This window comes from Symphalangus syndactylus, chromosome 7 (assembly GCF_028878055.3).
Source record: "Symphalangus syndactylus isolate Jambi chromosome 7, NHGRI_mSymSyn1-v2.1_pri, whole genome shotgun sequence".
NCBI classification, from domain to species: domain Eukaryota; kingdom Metazoa; phylum Chordata; class Mammalia; order Primates; family Hylobatidae; genus Symphalangus; species Symphalangus syndactylus.
Genome location: NC_072429.2, coordinates 22,554,577 through 22,578,906, shown reverse-complemented (window position 1 = coordinate 22,578,906; position 24,330 = coordinate 22,554,577). Strand labels below are relative to the sequence as shown.

At 35.0% G+C, this 24,330-nt stretch overlaps 1 long non-coding RNA gene across 2 annotated transcripts in view; it reads left to right on the top strand.

The window, feature by feature from the left end:
- LOC129486050 (uncharacterized) overlaps positions 1 to 24,330 on the top strand; it is a 501,974-nt gene that overhangs the window by 417,820 nt on the left and 59,824 nt on the right. For both annotated transcript variants that reach the window (XR_008658839.2, XR_010121668.1), the window contains one exon: positions 12,407 to 12,469. This is a non-coding gene — a long non-coding RNA (uncharacterized lncRNA). The remainder of the gene's footprint in view (positions 1 to 12,406; positions 12,470 to 24,330) is intronic.

Below are 24,330 nucleotides of genomic sequence, written 5' to 3'. Positions count from 1 at the left end.
CATGTTGTCTGAATACAGAAGAAAAGTTACATGATCCTTTAAATATGTCTGTAAATGTCTTTTTAAAAATTCAAAACCATTTATTTTTTAAAACAATCAGAAAAGTACAAATGGAAGAGAATTTCTTCAAACCGATAAAGTACATCTACACATCTCACAGGATGACATTATACTTAATAAATTAGTTATATTAGTTTTGCTCTAGGATTCCCAAAATTATCTAGGTTAATAATTATATAATTTGGGAACAAAGATAAACACGCTATTCCTCTCAAATGTGTATACCTATCTTTTAAAATCGCCTCATTGCACTTGCTGAGAATTCCAGTATAATGTTAAATAGAAGTGGTGAGAGTAGATCCCGTTTTCTTTCCAGTCTTAAAGCAAAAGCATTGCAATTGATTTTTAAATATTAAGCCAGGCATGCATTCTTGAGGTAAATCTTAATTGGAGGTGATGTAATACTGTTTTTTTATATTGCTGGATTCAATATGTTAATATTTGCTCAGGGATGCTTTGTATTTGTGCTCATGATGGATATTTGTCTCGAATTATTTTTGGTAATTGCTTTCAGTAACATAATAATTCTGTTCTCTTGATGGCCATTTTTAAATTGACACTGGACACTTTGAACGTTACACTATTGAGTGTCTGAATTTTGTTGTCTTACTTTAAAAAGAGTTTAGGTTTGGTTTAACTGCAATGAAGTAACCTGAAGATTAGATTGGTCCTATTGAACTTACTGAGGCTTTTTGTTCATTCTTTCTTCCTTCATTTTTTGCTCCCTCTCTTTCTTCCTTCCTTTCTTTCTCCCAGAAAGTCTAGTCATTACTCTAGAACCATTTTTCTTAGCTACTGCTGAGTTAGTCATCTTTCCCTACCTGTGCCCCAGTTTTTCAATAATGTCTCCCAGTTCTGCCAGGATGGAAACAATATCTCCTGGACCACTGTGGGCTCCAGAAATAGTTACCTTTCAGCTCCCTAGTAGTTCTTTGCCCAGCCTCATGGAGATTCACCCTGTACATGCACAGCTTAGTGTTCAGCAGCAGATGCAAAGGAGTCCTGCTGTGTGCTCCTCTTCTGTGGACCTCTTCCCCTCTAGTACTTGGCCTTAGTAATCTCACACATTGCCTTCTCCCTGAAGTCCAGCCTCTATCTTCTCAACCAGCGGAACCACTGGCTTATAGCTTAGATTTCTTTCTCTGAACTATCACCTGGAAGGTTTGTTCAGGCAGAAATCCGGGGCAACTGTAGGCCCAACTCATCCAGTTTGCTTCTCTTTGGTATTATACACTTGTTGGCCATGTGTAAAAAAAGTTTTTCACGTATGTATTTTGGTTTCCTTTGTTTACAGTGAGAGGGCACATCTAGTATCAGTTACTCTAATATGACGATCAGCAGAATTCCATGTGTCTTTGTGTTATGTGAAATACTGTATTAGATGTGAGAATACTAAATGATGTCATACATTTTCAATTGACTTTTGAATTAGCTTCAGCAAATTTTCACTTTGTAACTCCGGTTCTTAATGTCTCTATTTATTAGAAACTGATTATCTAGCAACATAAACAAAATATTCTATTTTTTTAAAGATTTACTCATAGGAAAATGAATCCATTACAGATGCTGAGTTTAAATTTATATAATAAAGTTTATCAAAATATATTTTTCTTAATCTGGTCTTGCAGCAAGTTTACTAATTGATTATCTATGTTAAAGAACCTACGTAGCCGGGCGCGGTGGCTCACGCTTGTAATCCCAGCACTTTGGGAGGCCGAGGCGGGCGGATCACAAGGTCAGGAGATCGAGACCACAGTGAAACCCCGTCTCCACTAAAAATACAAAAAATTAGCCGGGCGTGGTGGCGGGCACCTGTAGTCCCAGCTACTCGGAGAGGCTGAGGCAGGAGAATGGCGTGAACCCTGGAGGCGGAGCTTGCAGTGAGCCGAGATTGCGCCACTGCACTCCAGCCTGGGCGACAGAGCGAGACTCCGTCTCAAAAAAAAAAAAAAAAAAAAAAAAAAAAAAAAACCTACGTAAGAAAATGGGGTTACTAATAGCCGTTGAGATCTGGTTTGTGTGTCAAAGGGAATTGGCAGAATGTCTTGACTGACAACCACCACCAGTGGTGAGATATCTCACAAAGCACACCAATCAAAACATATTTTAACAACCTATTTAAAAAAATTGATAGGAAAGTTACTTTTCTTGTGGATCATATAAACAGGTAAATATTTTTTCAAGTATAATTGAATGGACAAATATTCTTGAACACACAACTCCAGCAATGTAGTTTCCATCCTTCCAGGAGATGATTGTTGGTGGCAATTGAATTACTCTAATGGTAGAATTGGACTAATATAAAGGCTAGGGTGACAGAAAAGCGTGTAAGTGTTAAATGATCTAAAAAAGGTACAAATGGGCCGGGCGAGGTGGCTCACGCTTGTAATCACAGCACTTTGGGAGGCCGAGGCGGGCGGATCACGAGGTCAGGAGATCGAGACCACTGTGAAACCCCGTCTCTACTAAAAATACAAAAAAATTAGCCGGGCGTGGTGGCGGGCGCCTGTAGTCCCAGCTACTCAGAGAGGCTGAGGCAGGAGAATGGCGTGAACCCAGGAGTCGGAGCTTGCAGTGAGCTGAGATTGCGCCACTGCACTCCAGCCTGGGTTGCAGAGCGAGACTCCGTCTCAAAAAAAAAAATAATAATAATAAAAAAAAGGTACAAATGATAAAAATCACTCAGAAAGGGACAGGGAGAAGTAGGGAGAGATAGTAAATTCTTTGATTATCTAATTTTTAACAGCTGGATGTTTAATCAATTTTTAAAAATTATGAAATGAGAAAACATTTATAATAGTAGTAAGCACAAGGGGAAATAAATAATTGAATAAGGTAGTAGAGCAGAGGAAAGAGAAGGAGAAGGAAAAGGAAATACTCCAAATTGTATCATTGCTTTTACAATAAAATAGAAATTGTTGGGAGAAAGAGAAGACTAAGGGTATAAACTTATAGTTACAAAAACAAAACAAAATTATAATTTCCTAGATATTAGAAACAGTATGCACAAAAATATATTTATAAAGACATGATGTGAGACCATAACAATATATAAAAATAAAATATAACATTATGTGACCTAAGGGTAAATATATATTTCATATCAGAAATTATAATGGGCTTTATTCAATTATTATTAGGTAAAATGAGTTTCACATTGAATCAGATAGCAAATCCAACAGCAAAATCCATACACAAAATACAGCCAAAGAATGTAATTCAGATTAGGTAAAAACAAAATGATAGAAAAAGTGTTCAAGGCAAATACAACCAAAAAGGAAACAGGAGTCATGACCTTAATGTCAAAGAAATTGTAATTGAGGCCAAAAACTATGACCGATAAAAATAACAATAGTTTATATTACTAAAATTTGCAATCTATGATGAAGGTATAATAATTATAAATATTCTACAAGTGGCAAAGGATCAGTATTCCATATAGCAGATATTAAAGAAGATACATGGAAAATTAACCAAATACCACTAATAATATCACAATTCCTGAGAACTGCAATGAGGAACACATCTTAAAATATTTCCAAAAAGATAGTAAGTTTAGAAAATATTTTTAACTTAAAAAAATATTTCTCAGCGTTTTGGCTAACATCAAAACACATACACACGAACCAGAACTTTTTTCCTGAAGAAGTCGTTGATTTAGGAAGCCCTATGTAATTGTATCCAAACCATAGTTCATCTTGATTCTTACTGCTTTCTTAATACTTAGCACATATTTTGCACTTATTATTTTTCAGACATATGCATTCATTTACTGTGCTGTCTCATTGTATTTTGACCAACCTCTATAAGGTGGATATTATTTACAATATCAGATTTAAAAACATCAACAATAAAACAAAGTTTATAAACTGTTTGCTCAAACGCACATTGCTCATAAGTGATAGGGCCAGGAGTGAAATGTAGCCATTCTAACTTCTTGTTTACTGTTAATGTCTTCTGATATTACTGGAACTAACCTTTTTCTGAAATCTCATAGCTTCATGGAAAAACAAATATAACTTAAACATATAAGTATATATTTTTATCTATTCTATCACTGTGTTTGTGTATTTTACTTTTCTCCATTTCTCCCACCCTGTGGTTTCAAGAAAAAAAAAAACCCAAACAACTGCATCACATATTTTCTTTGTACTTTTTACTATAGGTGAAATACTGTCACCTACTGTCTCATAACAGACTGAATAAGTAGGCATCATTTAAATCATTTTGGGAAACAAAAGATTTTTGTAGAAATTCTTGCTTTTTATGTGACATTTCTGAAGAAATTCACATCATTGGCATAAAAATCAAAAGACAATATGTACAAATTAAGCATCAAAGTTTGCTTCCACTTGCATTAGATGGCCTGCCTTCCTCCCTCCCTCTCTCCCTCCCTCCCTCCCTCTTTGGTCCCCATTACCCAAGCTTATCTTCCCATATATGGTTTGGATCTGTGTCCCCACCAAAATCTCATGTCAAACTGTAATCCCCATGTTGGAGGTGAGGCCTGGTGGCAGGTGACTGAATCATGGGGATGGAGTTCTCATGAATGGTTTAGTAACATCCCCCCGTGGCAGTGTATAGTGGGTGAGTTCTCATGAGATCTGGTTGTTTAAAAGTGTGTCACAACTTATGCCTCTCTCAGTCCTGCTCCTTCCATGTAAGACGCCTGCTTCCGCTTTGTCTTCCACCATGACTAAAAGCCCCCTGGGGTCTCCCCAGAAGCAGATGCCACCATGCTCCCTCTATAGCCTGCTGAACTGTGAGCCAATGAAACCTCTTTTCCTTATAAATTACGCAGCCTGAGGTATTTCTTTATAGCTGTGTGAGAATGAACTAATACGCCTTTTCATGTAGTGTGTTGAATAAGAATCCTTTGTATTTGTATGTTCTCCTGTAAGATGTTTTTAATTTTGCGTAAATGGAACGTTCTTGCTACATCTGCTTTTTGTTTTCTTTAAATCATTCCTCGCCGTGTTTCTAAGATGTATCTATGTCGCTATGAACATCTTTTTGTGTATTGTTTCTTTTCTAGTGTTGTACAGTGTCTCTCTAGGATTTCGCATTTGACCTATTCACTCTCCTGAAATGGACATCCAGCTTTTTTCCATGTCCTTTTAATCAGGAATATCACTTTGAATAATAACCTCATTCGTGCTCCCTTGTAGACCCAAGAGGGAACTTTCTTGAGACATATACTCAGGACTGAAATGTATGAGTCAGAGGGCACATATAAGAATACTTAATTTAACAAAAGCAGTACCATATTGCTCTAAGAATGGTGTCACCCCACTATATTCTCTCTAGTAGAGGAGGGTTATGATAATCTCACATCCAACTTACCAATGTTTGACAATAAATAGAATATAAAGTGACAACACACTGTTCCATTTCATCCTTTGTAGGATTTTCTCTTCCAGTAGAAAAAAGATCTTTGACATGATTTTTTACATAAGACACAACCCAAAGACTTAACTTAGAAATCCAGGGGAAAAAACATTCTATTGAACATTGATCTATCAGAAACCGACTGTTCTATGGCTAATGAGAGGGATAAACATGGATGTGTCAATATCCCAACAATTTGCTCCTGGTACTGCTACCCTTTAAAAGAACAGAGAATATTCAGCTTGCTCATTCTAATTAGATAGGATGAATCATAGTTCTTTAAATGTAATAAAAAGAGAACAATTTGTCAAACAAAAAAGCCACTTTCTGATAGACTTATAAAATAAGACAGAAAACTCAGCCTAACTTAGAATTTATGAAAAAATTATGAATTCTGTTAATTAAAAATATAAATTAACTACTGTAAAATTAACTATCAAAAGATGGCAAAACACATGAATTTGAAGAGTTTATACCTTTCAATTCTGTCCACACATCATCCATTAATTGCAAATCTTAGAAATTTTTTTAAATAACAAAACTGATACTGAACTAGCAATCTATTTTTCCATATTTTTTCTCATCAATATAATTATATTCCTAAATTATCAATATAAGTTGTAGGTAAATGTATCAAATTATTTTATCATTAATACATATTCAATATTTAAGTAGATAGAATTGATAATGAACCAGAAAAATTACTACTTTTGAATCTCAGTATTTCATAATAATGTATTTTTTCCATCAGTGATGACACTACAGTTATATATGATATAAAAGCAAAATTCTCACAGTATTATTCGTCTCTGCATCTCCTATACTTACAACACAGCTTGGTATTGAGTTGATGCTCAATAAATATTTATTAAAGGAATATATTTTTATACATATTTCTGATATCAGAAATTGTAATGGATTTCAATTGTAATGGAACTAGGATTCATGAGTTTTAGTTCAGAATCATTTATTTACGATGATACTTAAGTAAATAGTGAAATTCTGTGTGATCAACCTACCTTCTGCTGGGCATTCGGCCTATTTCAAAGTTGTCCTGTTTTTATGAGAGAAATGATCTGGCTCCTTTAGTAAGGCATATTTCAAATGAAAGAGACATTCAACAGAAAAGTAACTTCATGAAGGAGTCCCGTACATGGATATCATATGATTTCTTTTGAGAATAATCCTAAGAAATAGGGTAGAGGAAGGGCACCCAAAGGCTCCAGAAAGTAGGTAATGAATGGCTTTGTGAACCCTTGAAATGTATTTGAAGCAAGTTCAGAAATGAGAAGATAATGGCATTTCTCTACCCACAAATATGATAGTTTGAGACTTAAAATGCAGCACCATACTTAAGAGTTTGAGAGATGAAGTTACTGACAAGGTTGAAATTGCAGCTCCATCTCGTCTTGTTTCTGTAATCTTGAGCAAGCCTTTTAACAATTTCCTTGTTTGCAAACTGGAAATAATATCAACTAATTTGGGCTCTTGTGAAGATTAATAAATTAATGCATGTAAATTGCACAGCAAGGTAAAAGCACTCAATAAATATTAACTGTTATTGTTGCAGTGTTATAGCGACATCGTATTTGCCTACCTAGCACATCACAATTTTCTTTCTCTGACAAATTGCCTCTTTCCAAGTTTTGAATGAGCTGCTGACAGATATTTTTCTTTTCCTCTTTGTGATGATAATTTAAGGTTGATTAGATCAACTGTGCAACAGAGGTGATGGGAGGTGGGGGGAAAGGTGGGGGAAGGGCAGAGAGGAAGATAAATATTTGACATAATCTGGACCAGGTTATATGTGTGAACAAATATGAACCTGAAAAAGCTAATCCTTCACGATGGGTTCCGGGTGGCTAACTGGGTTTAGATTTTAAATGGAGCCAAGTGGTTATTTGCTAGCTAGAACTAACACAGGTACTCGAGTTTCCTGAAAGTTCCCATGTCCTGTTTAACTTTGGGACATTCAGAGCTCAATTGAACCACCTAATCAGGGCCCAGCTGAATTGACTAATCAGCAGTCAGCTGTATCAACCAATAAGAACTAAGCAAGTTTCAATTCTTCCTTTGCATAAATGGGCCTGATTGAGAACCTGGGTCCAGACTTTTGCTAAAAAAAACCTTGAACCCTCTCTTTGTTCTCTGGGAAGCACTTTCATTTTATACTGAAAGCTGCATCTTTCTGATTTGTAAACTCTTCGTTAGAATAAAGTCACTTTCCTCCACATTTCTTTTCAGAGAACTTTTGATCACATATCTCTCAGTGATTTGAACTTAATACTGAAAGGAAGTTTCACAGAAATTTTAAGGGTAAGAGGGTGGAATAAAATTCAGATGCTATAAGGGCATCTCTCTATGTGAAAGCGGCTGGGTGCAGTGGCTCACGCTTGTAATCCCAGCACTTTGGGAGGCCGAGGCGGGCGGATCACGAGGTCAGGAGATCGAGACCACGGTGAAACCCCGTCTCTACTAAAAATACAAAAAATTAGCCGGGCGTGGTGGCGGGCGCCTGTAGTCCCAGCTACTCAAGAGAGGCTGAGGCAGGAAAATGGCGTGAACCCGGGAGGCGGAGCTTGCAGTGAGCCGAGATCGCGCCACTGCACTCCAGCCTGGGCGACAGAACGAGACTCCATCTCAAAAAAAAAAAAAAAAAGATTAGCGGTACCATGAGTGAAAGAGATTACTTTAAAAACAAAACAAACAAAAACAGTGAAGAATGAATGATGGTGTCTTCCCCATAGTTTTCTAATTTCTGGCCCTTTAAAATGCAAGTGACCTTAGGTTAAACTAAATGTGTCTTGAGGCTGCTTCTGGACTTTGAATCCCTATATAAAAAATTGCAGTCTAACTTAGTAAAGGAACTCCCTGAAAGTTTAATTTAGAAGTATACTTTTGTAACAAATACTTGAGTGTTGGCCAGTCATAGCAGCTGAGCTTCAGTCAATAGTAGGCTGCCAACTATTCAGACCATGTTCAATTAAGGCAAATGCCCAGCTGTAATCAATCCAGCTGTTTCTGTAGCAGCTGTTTTATGTCCATAAAATGAAAACCTGCCCACTTCGTGAAGCTGAGTTCTAATGAACCTCTTCTGTTTCTTGGGGCTACTAGATTCTCAAGACTTTGCTCAATTAAATTCTGGGAAATATAATTCATGTAAAGTTTTTTAACACCTGTTGCCTGTCTTCTACAGGACATTTAAAACTATATTTCCTTCATAGAATAACTTACATTGGCATCTGTTATTTGCAACCTAAAGAACCTTAAATGAGACATATATTAATATGTACATATTAATAAGAGCTAATATATTTTGACTATTTTTTATCCTGATTCTCAGTATAATGGAATGGAATTTGTATTTTAAAGAAGCAACATAGGAACTGTGTGTGAATGTGTGTTTATAGTTGTCAGTTCATGTATTAAGAAAATCCATGACTCAAGAAAGATTGTAATAAGCTACCTTAAAAGGTACAATTCCCTTGATTTTAGCTGTTCCAAAGGCATTGACTAATTTAAATTGTTTGTACCACCTTTGTCATATTCCATAAACAAAGATCATGCCCTCTGGGTCACTCTGTCTTTTGAAAATTAATGTAATTGAAAATTTAAAGCAATATTTTAAAGGAAAGACCACTAAGATCATGATATATGTATATATATAATTTTCTTATATCTTTTCATAGATTATTTTCAATCTGTCAATACATACAATGTCCAAGAGAGAATTATTTACCTGTTTCTAAAGTCTATTTATGCATTTTTCAGGAACAAGCAAATATCACATTATATTTTATCTTTTCTTTAACCAAATGCTGTCTGACACATCTTCTATTTAAAAATCAAAGGCTCACTAAAGAAACTGCATCATTCCCTTGGGCATGAATATCTGTAACAAATATATAAGTACATTGGTTGCAAAAAGAATTAAGAGTGCATTAGCTAGTTGACAGGCATACTTATGCCTCAAATATAGAACAGAACAGAAACTGTAGCATATAGGCTTTAGAATCAATTCTTTGGTAATTTGACATTGATAGCAAAGATGGAAGCATATTAGGCTTTCTTGAAAAATAGGGCCTCTTTGGTGATATGATTTTTATTTAAGTTATAAGATAACACAAATACCTCAAAAGAAAGCTATATATATCACCACCTTTCTGGAGTAGTATTTAGCAACATGTCTCAACAGACAAATGTCTTCATGATCTCTGACCTAGAGTACAATTTCTACAATTTATCCTAAAAATATCCTTAGACTATACAATTATAATTTTAACAAGAACAAAAAAGTGGAAATATAATTTTTCAACAAGTGAGAACTCATTAAAATTACCATATTAATGCATACTAGAAATTCTACATAATACATTTGTGGAAATACATATTAATACAGAACAAATACAGACAGAAACAGAAACATATGTGTTTGTGTATGTAGACATATTGATTTGCAAAGATGTTTACAACATATTTATAATGCAAATTACCCAGGGTTTTTCACCTTTCTGTGGTATTTTCTTCTTAAACCCACTTACAATGCTTCCAGTCTCCATGTGGCATACCATGGAAAATCAAAGCGCCACCGATTTCATGACACAGGCCATCTTTTCTTGCTCAAGTATTTTGAAAATAGGGAGTTGGTCTCAGTTTTGCTAATGAATTAATTTATACAGTAGCTTTCAAAAATTATTCTATTTTTAAATTGTTCATACATTCATGTACTTAAAAAACTATAAGAACATATACAGAAAAGCCTCCCTTCTCTTCTTTTTTGTTGTTTACTTTAGGACACCCCTGAACAAGCGGAGGTAACAATTGTTTTTTTCAGATTCATTCAGAGTTTCCTTATTCATGAAAAAGTAAATAAAAGTATAGATTCTTACGTTCTTCATAACATAGATAATGTTACACCTTTGTTGGATAACGTATTAAAGATGTCAATTATACTGGTTGGTTTTGTTCAGTTCCTCAATATCATTGCTAATATTCTGTCTAGTAATTCTCCTCAATTACTGATAGTGGTGTGTTAACATCCCAAATATAATCATGGATTTGTCGTTTCTCTTTCTAGTTCTATCAGTTTTTGCTTCATGTACCTTGAAGCTCTGTTTTTTTATGCATACATGTTTAGGACTGATACAACTTCTTAGTAGATTGACTTTTTATCATGATGTAGTATCTGTGTTTTTCTCTAGTAATTTTGTTTGCTCAAAAGTTGACTATCTTATTTTGATGTAGTAACTATATTTTTGGTTAATGGTTGCATTGTCTATCTTTCACATTTGTTTATTACCAACCTACCTTTGTCATATTTAAAATAAATTTCTTGTAGACAGCATATTGTTGAATCATGTTTTTCCGTGCACTCTGCCAGTCTCTGTCTTTTAACTGGCATATTTAGAACATTTATATTTAAGGTAATTATTGATATGTTATGGTTCAAATATTCTATTTTATCATTTTTTCTGCTTGTTTTCTTTGTTTCTTGTTCCTCTGTTTCTCTCATATTATTGTATTGCAGGTTATTTATTCATTATTTAGGATTTCATCTTCATCTCTATATGGTGTTCTAGAGTACAGCATTTTGCATCCTTTTCTTAGAGAATACCTCAGGTATTACAATCTACATACATAACTTATCAAAGCTACCAGTATTGACATTTTACAACTTTGAGTGAAATGTAGAAGCATTACTTCGTTTAGATTATTTTATAGGCCCCCCTTTTAATTATAATTGTCTTATTTCCTCTACATACATTGAGTACTGTATTGCATGATGTTATAGTTTTTGCTTCAGCCATCAAATATGAGTCAAAAAACTCATGAGAAGTGGGTTAATTTCTTATATGTGCCCTGTTTTTACCTATGCCAATTTTTTTTCCTTTTTAAAGTTCCATAACGTTTCTTGTTATCGTCTCCTCTTGTGAAGATAACTTGTTTTATCCATTTTAAGAGTAGGTTTGATAGCAACAAATTATCTTCATTTTCCTTCCCTTAGCAATGTGTTTATTTCTCCTTCTTTCTTGAAGGATATTTTCACAGGATATATAATTTTTACTTGATGGTTATTTTCTTTCAGTATCCCTCACAGAGCATTTTCTTATCCCTTTTTCTAGTCTTCAGGCTCCCCTTCTTATTCACAAAACCTGTCTCTCAATGATTTCAAATTATTGTATTTTTACGCAAATAATGTGTCTCCTTTCTGAAGTTCTTCCTTTAGTGCCATGTCGAGGGAGCCTTGCCTTTGTCAGCAAAAATGCTCATTGGGACTCTTTCCCAAACATGATATCCAGTAGCATCTAGAATTTAAGAAAGTGGAAGCCTGACAACCTACTTTATAGCATTTATTTGCCTGTCATATATGTTACATTTCCATAAAGTTAGAACTATTTTACTATAAAACTACATTTAAATTAATTTTAAAGCATTTGTGGATATACTAGCACATGCACGTAAATAATTTTAAACATAGTTCTTAATTCTTGCGATGTGTTGGAATAATCTGAAGGCCTTTTTAAAAATGCTGATGCTGGGGCTCCATACCTACAAATTCTTACTCAGTTTGCTATGATGGGCTACAAGCTTTGTATTCTCCCATTCATAAAGGTCAAAACCTCAAGTCATTTTGGATTCCTCTCACATCTTCATTTCTTACATAATTAATTCCTGTATATGCTTCTGTGGAATTTTGGTCAATATTTACTTTTGCTTTCTGTATGCCTAATCATTATGCTAATTTACCCTCTCATTAATGTCTACTATTACCATAATAACAGCCTCCTAAATATTCTCTCTAATATTTCTCCTGGCATTAGGGCTGTAATGGAAATGAATAATAGTTACTATTCACTAAGAATTTCCAATGTAAAGGGTATAGTGCTAGATATGCTAAGTCATTTAGACCTGACAATGACCTTGATATACAGATTTTATTTTCTTTCCCATATTACAGAGATGGAAACTGAAGCACTGATAGACTACAGGCCATCGTATCATGCTTAAAAGTGGCAAAACTGTGAGTAAAACCCAAATATATTTAATTTCTAAGTGTTTCCTCTTAAAACATTCTGTCTCTCATTCTCATTCTGTATGAAGTGTGATGTGGTTCGGCTCTGTGTCCCCACCCAAATCTCATATGGAATTGTGATTCCCAGTGTTGGAGGTGAGGCCTGGTGGGAGGTGATTGGGTCATGGGGGTGGTTTCTAATGGTTTAGCACCATCCCCCTAGTGCTATCTCCTGATACAGTTCTCAGGAGATTTATTGTTTGAAAGTGTGTAACACCTCCCACTTCGCATGTGTGTGCGCACTCTCTCTCTCTCGCGCTCGCTCTCTCCCTCCCTCTCTCCCTCTCTCCTGCCAGCCATGTGAATATGTGCTTGCTTTCCCTTCACCTTCTGCCGTGATTGTAAGTTTCCTGAAGCCTCCCCAGAAGCAGAAACCTGTACAGCCCACAGAACTGTGAGCTGATTAAACCTCTTTTCTTTATAAATTAACCAGTCTCTGGTATGTCTTTATGGCATTGTGAGAGTGGACTAATACAAGGTACATTCTTGTGTGACAATTTAATGTTTCTTTATCCTCTCTAGTCTGGTGCATGCTTCCTGAGGGCAGAAATTTTATGTGCTTTTCACACAAAAAATTATAAAGTTGGCAGACTTTATTTAGTAAAAGTTGAATAATAGAATACTTTGCAATACAAGATAAAGTTTGTCAGAAAGTTGCAGCATTTTTTTTGTCTTCTCAGAGATTATATTTTTGTTTTAAGTCAGTAATGATCCCTCACCTTCATATTATTAATTTGTTTTGACTATCCATTATTTAAATACAGTACAAAAATAAATGCCAGCTCCATAATAAAATCTCCATGATTCCAAATTAGTGAATAAAAATATTATGAATAAGATTATTTAGCTACCAAAATTGTCCCTTCAAAACTCATATAATCATTAGATGCCATCAGTACCATCTTAGGCATGTATTACTGTTAAAAGCTTAAAAATGATATTATTTTAAGAAGGAAAATATGATTTTGGCTCTATCATATTATCTCAATTTTATATAAAGTATGCACAGAGAAAAAGACAGACAGGATATTGCACTGAAATATTACCTGTTTGTGAGATGACAAGTGTTTTTTTTTCCTACCTTCTGCCTTCTGTTTTAAATTTTTTAATGGAAAATGATATCTTACACTTGAATGGAAAATAGAAAGTTTATTTTTAAAAAGGAGTATTTTATAAATAACTACAGATTACTGAATAAAATTGAAGGTAAATATTCTAGGAAAACCAAAAGAAGTTTGTGATTTCACATTTTAAGTATCACAACCAACCAAACAAACAAACAATAATGGGGATGAAGTCCAAGTAAATTTTATTATTGACTGAAGAATATTAGGATTTTGGCCATGACACAGAAAGTTTGAAAATATCATAAATATTGAAACAAGGGAATGACAAAAAATGTCAGCGATAAGACCCAAGAAATATCTCTTACTATTTTATATTAACAGAATGTTACTAAAACATTCATAGCCCAAGGCCCTACTGGGCTAATTTTTTTTTTTTTTTTTTTTTTTTGGAAGATGCTACAGCAGCACAAAATCCCACGGGTAAATATCTCTGAATATACTCTATGAGCTGAAGGAGCAATATTTAAAGCATAACAAAGCTATTTTTATATATGTATGTACCATCTAAACATTTACATTATTTACAGATAAATTTATGCCAGCTCCATAATAAAATCTCTGTGATTCCAAATTAGTGAATAAAAGCATTATGAATAAGATTATTTAGCTACCAAAATTGTCCCTTCAAAACTCAAATTATATTATATAATGATGAGATGCCATCAGTACCATCTTAGGCATGCATTACTGTTAAAAGCTTAAAAATGATATTATTTTAAGAAGGAAAATATGATTTTGGCTCCAGTGTCATTATTAACAGAAAAATACTTAGTATAGAATAGATTAAAATGCTGAAAAGAGGTTTTAATGACCAGTTCATTACAATTCCCTAAAGTCTAGCAGTGAAAAATAAACTATGAGGATATGAATTATAAAATGTTCATTAAGTAACTTTTCAAATACTGAGTCCCTAGTGTGAGTTGTAAAGGCACATGTTTCTGGCAGAGGGCAGGGTACCTGCACACACCCAAAAGCAGACATCTTCAAGCTTGTGAATATTTGAAAGATGTGGTACACAGCACGATGAGAAAGGAAAGTTCAGTGAGATAGGATCCTGTAAACCATATTCAGAGAAGAGAGTTACAGGACAGAATTCAAATTTTACACACTGCCTTGTGATAAACAGATATAATTGGTGTGGAGGAGTGGCAGGTGTATCAGTCAGGGTCTAGCAAGAAATAGATGGTACAGTCAAAGGGGACAAAAGGCATTTCATAATCACTTTTTCAAAGGTGGGGTCAGGGTTAAAGAAAGCCAACGCAAGTTGTTGAAAGCTCCGAGGCCTAGCAGCAGCTTAAAGGGGCAAGGAAAGAACTCACAGGAACCTAGGAAAAAACTATAGTTATCAAAGGTGTGGTAATAGAAGCTGTGACTCTAAGATAGGGAAGTCATCATTGTCCAACCACTGCCCATTAAGGGAGCAAAAGGGGACTAAATCCCCTGAGGTCCCATCTCCTGCAGGTGAAATCACATTTGCCCAACCCAGCAAAAGCCCAAGCCTGTGAATGCCATTATGGCGGTTAGCCTCCAGAAGCCTAAAGCAGGATAAAAGGGTAGATGATAGATCTGGAGGTGCAAATGGAACATATCTAGGGTAGGCTGTGCTGAGAGGCAGAAAGAGAAAGGAGTCTGAAGCAGTGGTCAGAGTTAGGAATGATGGTGCTGAGACTAGAGAGATGGTTGGAAGAGAAGAGAAGTCAGAGAATTTGTGGACAGGAATTTTCAGGACAGATATGTCTTTCTAAACCATTCCCTTTTCTAGTTACGTTGTCTTTAAGTTGACAAGAATGATACAGCAGTTGTGAAGTTTTTGATAGATGATGATTATAAGTATCATTAACACATAACTATTTTATCACTACCCTTAGATGTTTAATTTTATTGAGCCCTACCTGCGAAGTATTAAGTAGCTTCATGTTTATTCGTTTTAACATCCATGCAAGAGAGATAAAATTATTTCTATTTAAGATATAATTTTTTTTGAGACAGGGTCTTGCTCTGTCATCCAGGCTGGAGTATAGTGGCACCATCTCAGCTCACTTCAACCTTTTCACTTCCCAGGCTCAAGTGATTCTCCCACCTCATCCTCCCGAGTCACTGGGACCACAGGCACATGCCACCATGCCTGGCTAATATAGTATTTTTTGTAGAGACAGGGTTTTGCCATGTTGCTCAGGCTGGTCTTGAACTCCTGGGCTCAAGGGATCTACCCACCTCAGCCTCCCAAAATGCTGGGATTACAGGCATGAGCCACAGCACCTGGCCAGAAATGGAAGATTAAATCATTTGTTCAAGTCAGAGAGGGAGCCACCATTTGACCACGTGGCCACCATATTATCTTGCCTCACCCATCTGCCAAACTGTTGCTCTGTCTGCTATAAGGGTTTCTAGGTTTGATGCTGTGGACTTGAAAAGTATGTCTAAATCTCAACCTCGACTTTGAATGTGTAATCTCACTGGGGAATGGGACACATATCCAAAGTGATACATGATAGCACACAATTACATAGTAATAACTGAATGGATGGTATGGTTCATTTCAGAGGAGTAAGGATGTCATCACTGAAGGGAGGGGGCAATCTGCATGGAATAAAAATTAGACTCTGTCCTACAGTTTTAGGAAGAGATTTGATTATCACAATTATATGACTGTCCATACCTACATATACAGACACAGAGATATCCAATATAGATATTTATTACAATATCTATTCTGTACTGTCAAGAGACAAATATAGTTCCACCTATAGCATATTTTTAACAATTCAAAATTTTATCTGACCTACTTATATGAGGCTTGTCCCTGCATTCCATTACCAAACTGGCTGAAGACGTCAGACTATATTTATTCCAAAAGCTGTCATTTTTATTCTGCATACCAATTAGAAGGAGAAACAGGGTTATTTGTTGAATAGTACCTCTTATTTTTGGGATGCCTGATGCTATTACTGCAGCAGACTGGTCCGTCCTGGTCTAAGTCGCAATTTTCAACTATGTGCCAATGTCCTTGTTGGTTGTTTCTTGCCTGCGCCAAAGTTGTGTTGCATCCTTGGGAAGCATGATTATAAGTGTCTTGCTTCACAGTTGCAAATTCGGGCATTGTCTTTCAAAGCACTAGTACTTTGCAGGGCTTCTGGGTGCCCAGTGCATGAGACCTGACCTTGAGCAAAAATTCCTGACACTCTTTTTAGTCAAGGTTTCCAGCACAAATTCCCCCACCTTCCTAAGAAGTCTTATTTTGGATATTCTCGTGTGTGTGTGTGTGTGTGTGTGTGTGTGTGTGTGTGTATACACATATATATACTATCTCTTCTTAGGAAACAAGCTCTGTATACTAAGGATATGAGACACTATTTTTTAATCCACTGTGGCAAATAAAGGCCTATTTTTCGGCACTTATAAAGCTAAGTGGGCTGCACCGTTAACTTTTCACAGGTTTTGAAAGTATAATCACTAAAAATTTTTAATTAAAAAATTTAACTCTATACTTAATGTATACCTCAAGATAACTAAAAGAAAAGATTTTAAATGTTCTCACCACAAATAAGTTATAAATATTTGAGATGATGGATATGCTAAGTAGCCATATTTGGTCATCCCAAAATGTACACATGTATGCAAACAGCACATCAATATATACAATTATTTGTCAATAAAAAATGAAACTTTAAAAAACGTAATTTAAAAATTTTGTTATTTTATTTTTTCATAGTAAAAGCTTAAAAAATAAAAAAGTAGGCCGGGTGCGGTGGCTCACACCTGTAATCCCAGTACTTTGGGAGGTCGAGGTTGGCGGATCACAATGTCAAGAGATCGAGACCATCCTGGCCAACATGGTGAAACCCTGTCTCTACTAAAAATACAAAAATTAGCTGGGCGTGGTGGCACGTGCCTGTCGTCCTGGGTACTCAGGAGGCTGAGGGAGGAGAGTCGCTTAAATCCGGGAGGTGGAGGTTGCAGTGAGCCAAGATCATGCCACTGCACTCCAGCCTGGCAACAGAGCAAGGCTCAGTCAAAATAATAAAAAAGTAAAATGTTTATTGAGTGAAAAGAAAAAAAAATATTATATTTCATTAGTACTGGAAACCAAATGTGGGCATTTTGACACTGAGTTACTGAGTTTATTTTTGGAAGTTGGTTGGTGTTGCATATTACAGACAATCCTGAATAAGTTGAGGAGATAGGACTATATCCAAAGATCCAAAGTGTCCTGGATTATCAATTAATTTCACATAAAAATATGCCTTCAGCACTATGAATCCAAACCTAGTATATATGTAGTGGTTTGGACTGGAGAGCAATCATACCAGTAAGTGGGAGAAAATAAGATGTCCATATTCACTTAAGTATTTCATCTGTTTTATAAAGATACTCAGAGGTATTTATATTTGCTGTCTCTTTTTCCTCTTTAATAAGACATTTTTAAAAATTGGCTAATGCTACTTTTCATTCAACTTAAAAGCATAATAGAGATTGGCAAACAGTGAAATTGAGGTGATCTTTATGCTTGGGATGATTTAAAAATCATTATACTAGAGGAGTAGTTTAGTATTGCCTGGCTTGTGATAAATGTTACCAAGCAATAAAAATTCTGAAATTTCTGCATTATCCTTATCTTTATGGGTTCAGTGCATATGGAAATGCAAATATTCAAATTACAAGCAATAGAACTTCAAAGCTCAATTGAACATCTGTGTCTTTGGTAAAACTTGGTGATGGGAAAGAGACAAAACTTTGGTTTTATAAATATCCTTGACTGTCTTCACAATGGAATAATCCCCAAAAAGCAAAACAAGCATATATGCTATATTATTGATATCATATAGAAATTCTGTGACCTGCTGGATGAGCATCTTACACACATTCACATACACACACAAATATACACCCACATACCACTTTTGGGATAATATGTCCTACTCGTTTGTATTTTGGAATCTTCATTTTTTTGGTCATTGTCCTTTTCAGCAGAATTTTTTTAACATTAGCTGCAACTATCACCCATTTTTAGACCACTCTGATTATAGATTTCTCTGGGGGCAGGGTAGGATATAAGAAGAACAACAACAATAGTATTTTAAAGTGAGAATTTAGTATAACACAAAGAGTCTTAACTAGGGCGGAGGCATCAGATTACAAGGCTCTGCCATTAGAAAGCAAACTTGAAAATAAATGCAAGAGAAAGACCATAACACCTGAGACAAATCAAAATGAGCTAGTGAAGAGACATTGAACCATATGTAAAATCAGTCCTGGTTTCTCCTTTATCATTAGGTTACATACCTTAAAACTAGGTATAAAGAGTCTGAATACAGTTCCCTTCAAGTGTTCATTCCATATCTATTAAATATCTAAAACGTCTGAAGCAAGGGAGTAGTGGGTGCAGGAAATAAAAAGAGTTACTTTTATGCAGTAGATAGTCTTGTTGGAAAGACAAGACTTTAAACACATATAACTCACTATGCATTGAAACTATGTGGAAGATAGTAGATGGTTAGGTGCCAAAACAAATATTAGAAAGTGAACAGTAAAGGAGATGAGTGAGAGGAGTTACAAATGTAGATAAGAGAAGACAACAGAATTAGAACAAGATTTTGTAAAATGTGGTTCAGAAGTAGGCATATGATTAGTGCAGGTCTTTCTAAGTAGCAAGTCCAGCAAAGCCATGGTATTAAGGCAGTGACAGTATCCAGGGCACAATATACTTTCGGCTAATATTAAAGAATGGGGCATGTTTGGGAGTTTCAGAAATAAGACAAAACAGAAATACTTATCATTTATTGAGCATTACTATATATCAGACATTTTACATATTGTCTTAGTAACATCGTGGTTTAAATACTATCATCACCATTTTTTTTTTTTTTTTTTGAGACGGAGTCTCGCTCTGTCCCCCACGCTGCAGTGCATATCATCACCATTTTATAGAAAGAAAAACACAAAAAACAAAGAGATAAATTTGAGTCAAACTAAAGAGACTCAGAAAAGCAACAATGCTATATATTCTGTGTGTGTAAGTGAGAGACAATCTGCAGCAGGGAATCCAGAGAGCTAAGAATTGGGAGGTAGGGATAATATACATTTTGTGAATTAAATTTCATTTTTCATGGGCCACTGACCTTTTTTAAAAAAACTAATCTGTAAAGTGAATTAAAGAATATCAGTCCAAGAAAATTCTTAGCTTCAGTGGAATAAATTCACAGTATTAACACTGAATGGTGAGAAAGCAAAATTGCTTCTCTCTGAGGTAATGACAGATCTCATCTGAAACAATTTTTAAAAGATTTCATCTGTCATGAAGATGCAAAATTCTGCTATACAGATTCTGCTATCATTAACTAAATAGGTATTGTACCCAAAAAAGTCACTTAATTATCCTCAGAGATAAAATGAGAGAAGTACAGAGGACAGAAGAACACTTTGACAAACCTTACAGAAGATAAGAAAACTTAGCCATTCTTTTCTTGTTTGCTCTAAGTTTCCAGAGCTCTTGCATCCATCAATTTTCTCTTTCCCTCCCTCCCTCCCACCCGTCCATCCGTCTGTCTGTCCGTCCATCTGTCCTTCCGTCCTTCTTTTTCCTTTATGATGATTTGGATACTGATAAGTATATCATAGAAACTATGAGAACACAATAATCTTTCAGTTATTAAACGTATAAAACCTGATAAGGATCTGAAGCAGATGAAGGTGGATCTTAATCTGAAGAACATGTAATCCATACCTGAGGTTCTAATTTTTTCAATGTATTGTTGAGCAAATGCAAACATTGGGAACAGGGTAGTTTACTTGGCTGTTTAGTGACTAGGGCAAAGAAATAGAAATAACTTTTCTAAAATTTGAATAAGTGATATAGGATCTGTGGTTTTAGGGCACTGTTTTTGAAATCTGTCAAGTTTCACTTACAAGTATGCTGAAGAGATGATTCATGGTGTTACATAAGGACATAAGGTGGAAGAAATTGACAATCTCACATCAGTACATAGATCTTAGAAAAAGTAGGTAGTAGGATGTCAAACTCAAAAAGATTTCTTCTGGATCGTCAACTTCTTTATATAAGTTGTCTGTCATTTGACAGCTGTCAGCAGCATCTTTTGGTCGCTATTAAAATATTTTTAATGTAAAGGCAAAAAGTTTTCTTTCTAGGTTATAGTCGTTTTAATTCGCAAAATATATATTGTCAGTTTCCAAAAGCATCTGTAATATATCAAGGAATACAGGGAAAATAATATTTAGAATATAAAATACAAATTTCTGATTTATCAGCATATCTCCAGAATAATATTGGTAATATGAGATTAACTGAGCAATTTTTATTTTAAATATGCAACATGTTTAGGTTGAGGAATAATAAACTATAGAATTTGAGTTTAAGGGGTTGAATGTGGTGGAGTAGGAAACTTCCACTTCTGATTAAGTTCAACAGGGATCGGATATTCTCTCTTGCCTACATCAATTTTTTAAAAAGAAAAATATTTAAAATAGTAATTTTCAGGACACTGGATATCAGGCAAACAAGAACTGTGATCCTTGGGAGCTGGCAAGCAATTAGTGGAGCCCTGGAGTTACCCCAGCTTACTTCTCTGAGAGAGTTTTCAGTCCATGGTACAGGGAGAACAAACTCAAATAGAGCTTCATGGACTGCCTAAGTTGAGAAGATAGAGATGAGAATCCAGAGAGATTCAGGTAGCTGGAGTTCATGGAATAGGAGAACAAGATGGAGACAGTTGCTGAGAGACTGAACTTTGGAGATCTCTAGAGGGTCTCCCCCAAGTACTCAGCTCAGTACCATGAGAGAATGCTACGCAAGCCGGAAGACAGAACCATCAGAAAGTATGAATGAGAACAGCGTCTGGTGCTTACCTAGGGCTCTAAGCCATGGTTTTCCTATCAGCTACGTTGGAGAACAATGTAATTTGGGGGCACTGGACACAGTGCACAGAATAATCTAAACTTACTAGTAGGGGATCATTAAACTATGGTTGTTCTGTTACAGCTTAATAAATCTCACAATCAAGAACAAAATGGATCAAACAATGTTTAGGTAATTTAACTACATGCTAGAACAAAGCTCAAAAATATATGTGGGAATGGAAAAATATATGGCACCCAACAAAGCAAAATTCAAAATATCTTGTGATATTTGTGTGTGTGTGTCTGTGTGTGATCAAAGCTTATCAGCCATAAAACAAGTCTTATCAAATTAAAAAATTTCAAGTCATATAAAGAATGTTCTCTTACCACAATGGAATAAACTGCAAACTAATTTTTTAAAAAGATATTTGGAATAATCTCAAAATATTTGGAAACTGAATATCATACTTATATATAATCCATGAGTTAAGAAAGAAATGAGAAATTCAAATATAATTTGAATTGAATAAAAAGAAAACCCAACATTTGCATTTGCAGGATGCTGCTAAATAGTTCTCAGAAAGGAATTTGTAGGATAAACCACCTATATGAAAAAAAATTTCATGTCTTAAATAAATGATCTCGCTACCAACATGAAGAAACTAGAAGGAAAAGAAATAAACCGCAAAGGAGAAAAAATCAGTATAGAAAATAATAAAATAGAAACAAAAACAATATTAAAATTAATGAAATCAAAAGCTGTTTATTTGAAATCAACAAAATTGAAAAACTTCTCGCCAGACTGATTAGAAAAAAAAGAGAAGATACAAATGACCAATTTCAGAAATGAGAGATATGACATGACAGATTCAAAAATACTAGATGTATAATAAACATTATGAATACTTGTATGCCTATTAAATGGAAAACTTAGCTGAAACTGACATATTCCTTGAAAGATGCAAACTATAAAAGCTCAATCCAGAAAGAAGAAACCAGAATAAACTTGTCTATTAAAGGAATTGAATTTGTTCTTCCTACAAGACTCCAGGCCCATTTGTTTCACTAGTGTATTCTACCACACATTTAAGAAAGAAGCAATATACATGTATACAAACTTTTCCAGAAAATTAAGGAGGAGGAAATACTTACTAAGTATCTTCCCAAGGTCTGAATAACTTTACACACACACAAAACCACACAGACCAACAGCTTTCCTGTATAAAGACACAAAGATTTTTAAGCAGAATTTTTAGCAAATCCTACCCAAACATGTGAATATGCATAATATAATATGATCAAGTGAGGATTATCACAGGAATACAAAATTGGTTTAACATTCAAAAATCAACCAATTTAATTCACCCAATTATTAATACTAACAAAATTTTAAAAGACCTTATGATCATCTCAAGTCATGCAAAAAACCTACAGAAAATGCTATGCATTTCTCATAAAAATGCACAGCCAACTAGGAATATGAAGGAACTTCCTTCAACTGATAAATTGCATCTCTGCAAAATCTACAGGTATCATTAAATTTAATATTAGATACAATGATGTATGTTCTTTCCCTAATATTGAGAACAAGACAAGAATGTATAGAATCTACTGGAGGCTCTAAACTAGAGGAATAAAGCAAGAAAAATAAAACTTCAGCATGGAAAGGAAGGAATAATATGCCTTTCTCTACAGATAGCATTGTCATCTATGAACAATATTCCAAGGAATCTACAAAAAAAGCTATTACAACTAATAAGTGAATTTTACAAGGTTGTGTGATACAAATTGATAAGCAAAAAGCAAATATGTTTCTAAATATTGGAAGTTGAAATATTAAAAACCAATACCTTTCTTTTGTTTGTTTTTTGAGATGGAGTCTCGCTCTGTTGCCCAGGCTGGAGTGCAGTGGCGAGATCTTGGCTCACTGCAAGCTCTGCCTCCCGGGTTCACGCCATTCTCCTGCCTCAGCCTCCTGAGTAGCTGGGACTACAGGTGCCCGCCACCACGCCCAGCTAATTTTTGTATTTTTAGTAGAGATAGGGTTTCACCGTGTTAGTCAGGATGGTCTCGATCTTCTGACCTCATGATCTGCCCACCTCGGCCTCCCAAAGTGCTGGGATTACAGGCATGAGCCACCGCACCCAGCCAACCAATACCTTTTAAATTTGCGTCAAAATTAGGAAATATTTAAGGGTAAGTATCACAAAAGATGTGAAAAACTTATTCAGTGAAACTACAGCATTTAGGAAGATAAAGAAGGCTTAAATACATCTTGCTCAAGAGTTGGAAGACAATATAGTTACAATGCCATTTCTCCTCAGATAAATCCACAGATTCTTTGAAATCCCAATCAAAATATCAGCAGTCTTTTTTGCAAAAATTAACCAACTGGTTTAAAATTTACATGGAAATTCAAAGTATCTAAAATAATCAAAACATCATTAAAAAAGAATAAACTTAGTTGATTTAGCAAATTCTACTTGATTTGAAGATTTACTGTAAAGCTACAATAATTGAGAAAGTTTAGCATTAGCATAAAGAAAAGCATATAAATCAATGGAAAAAATAGATTCCAGAAATAGTATCAAACATATATAAACATATGCCCTTTCTATATAAAGGGCAAAGGCACTTCAGTGGGGGAAGACAGTATTTTCACCAAAATGGTGCTAGAATAATTGGCTATTCATACACATATGCACTTAAAATTGACTTCGATCCATAGCTCACACCATATATAAAAATTAATTCAGTATGATGCATGAACCTAAACATAAATCCTAAAATTGTGAAACATTTGAAGTAAAGCATAGGTGACCATTTTTG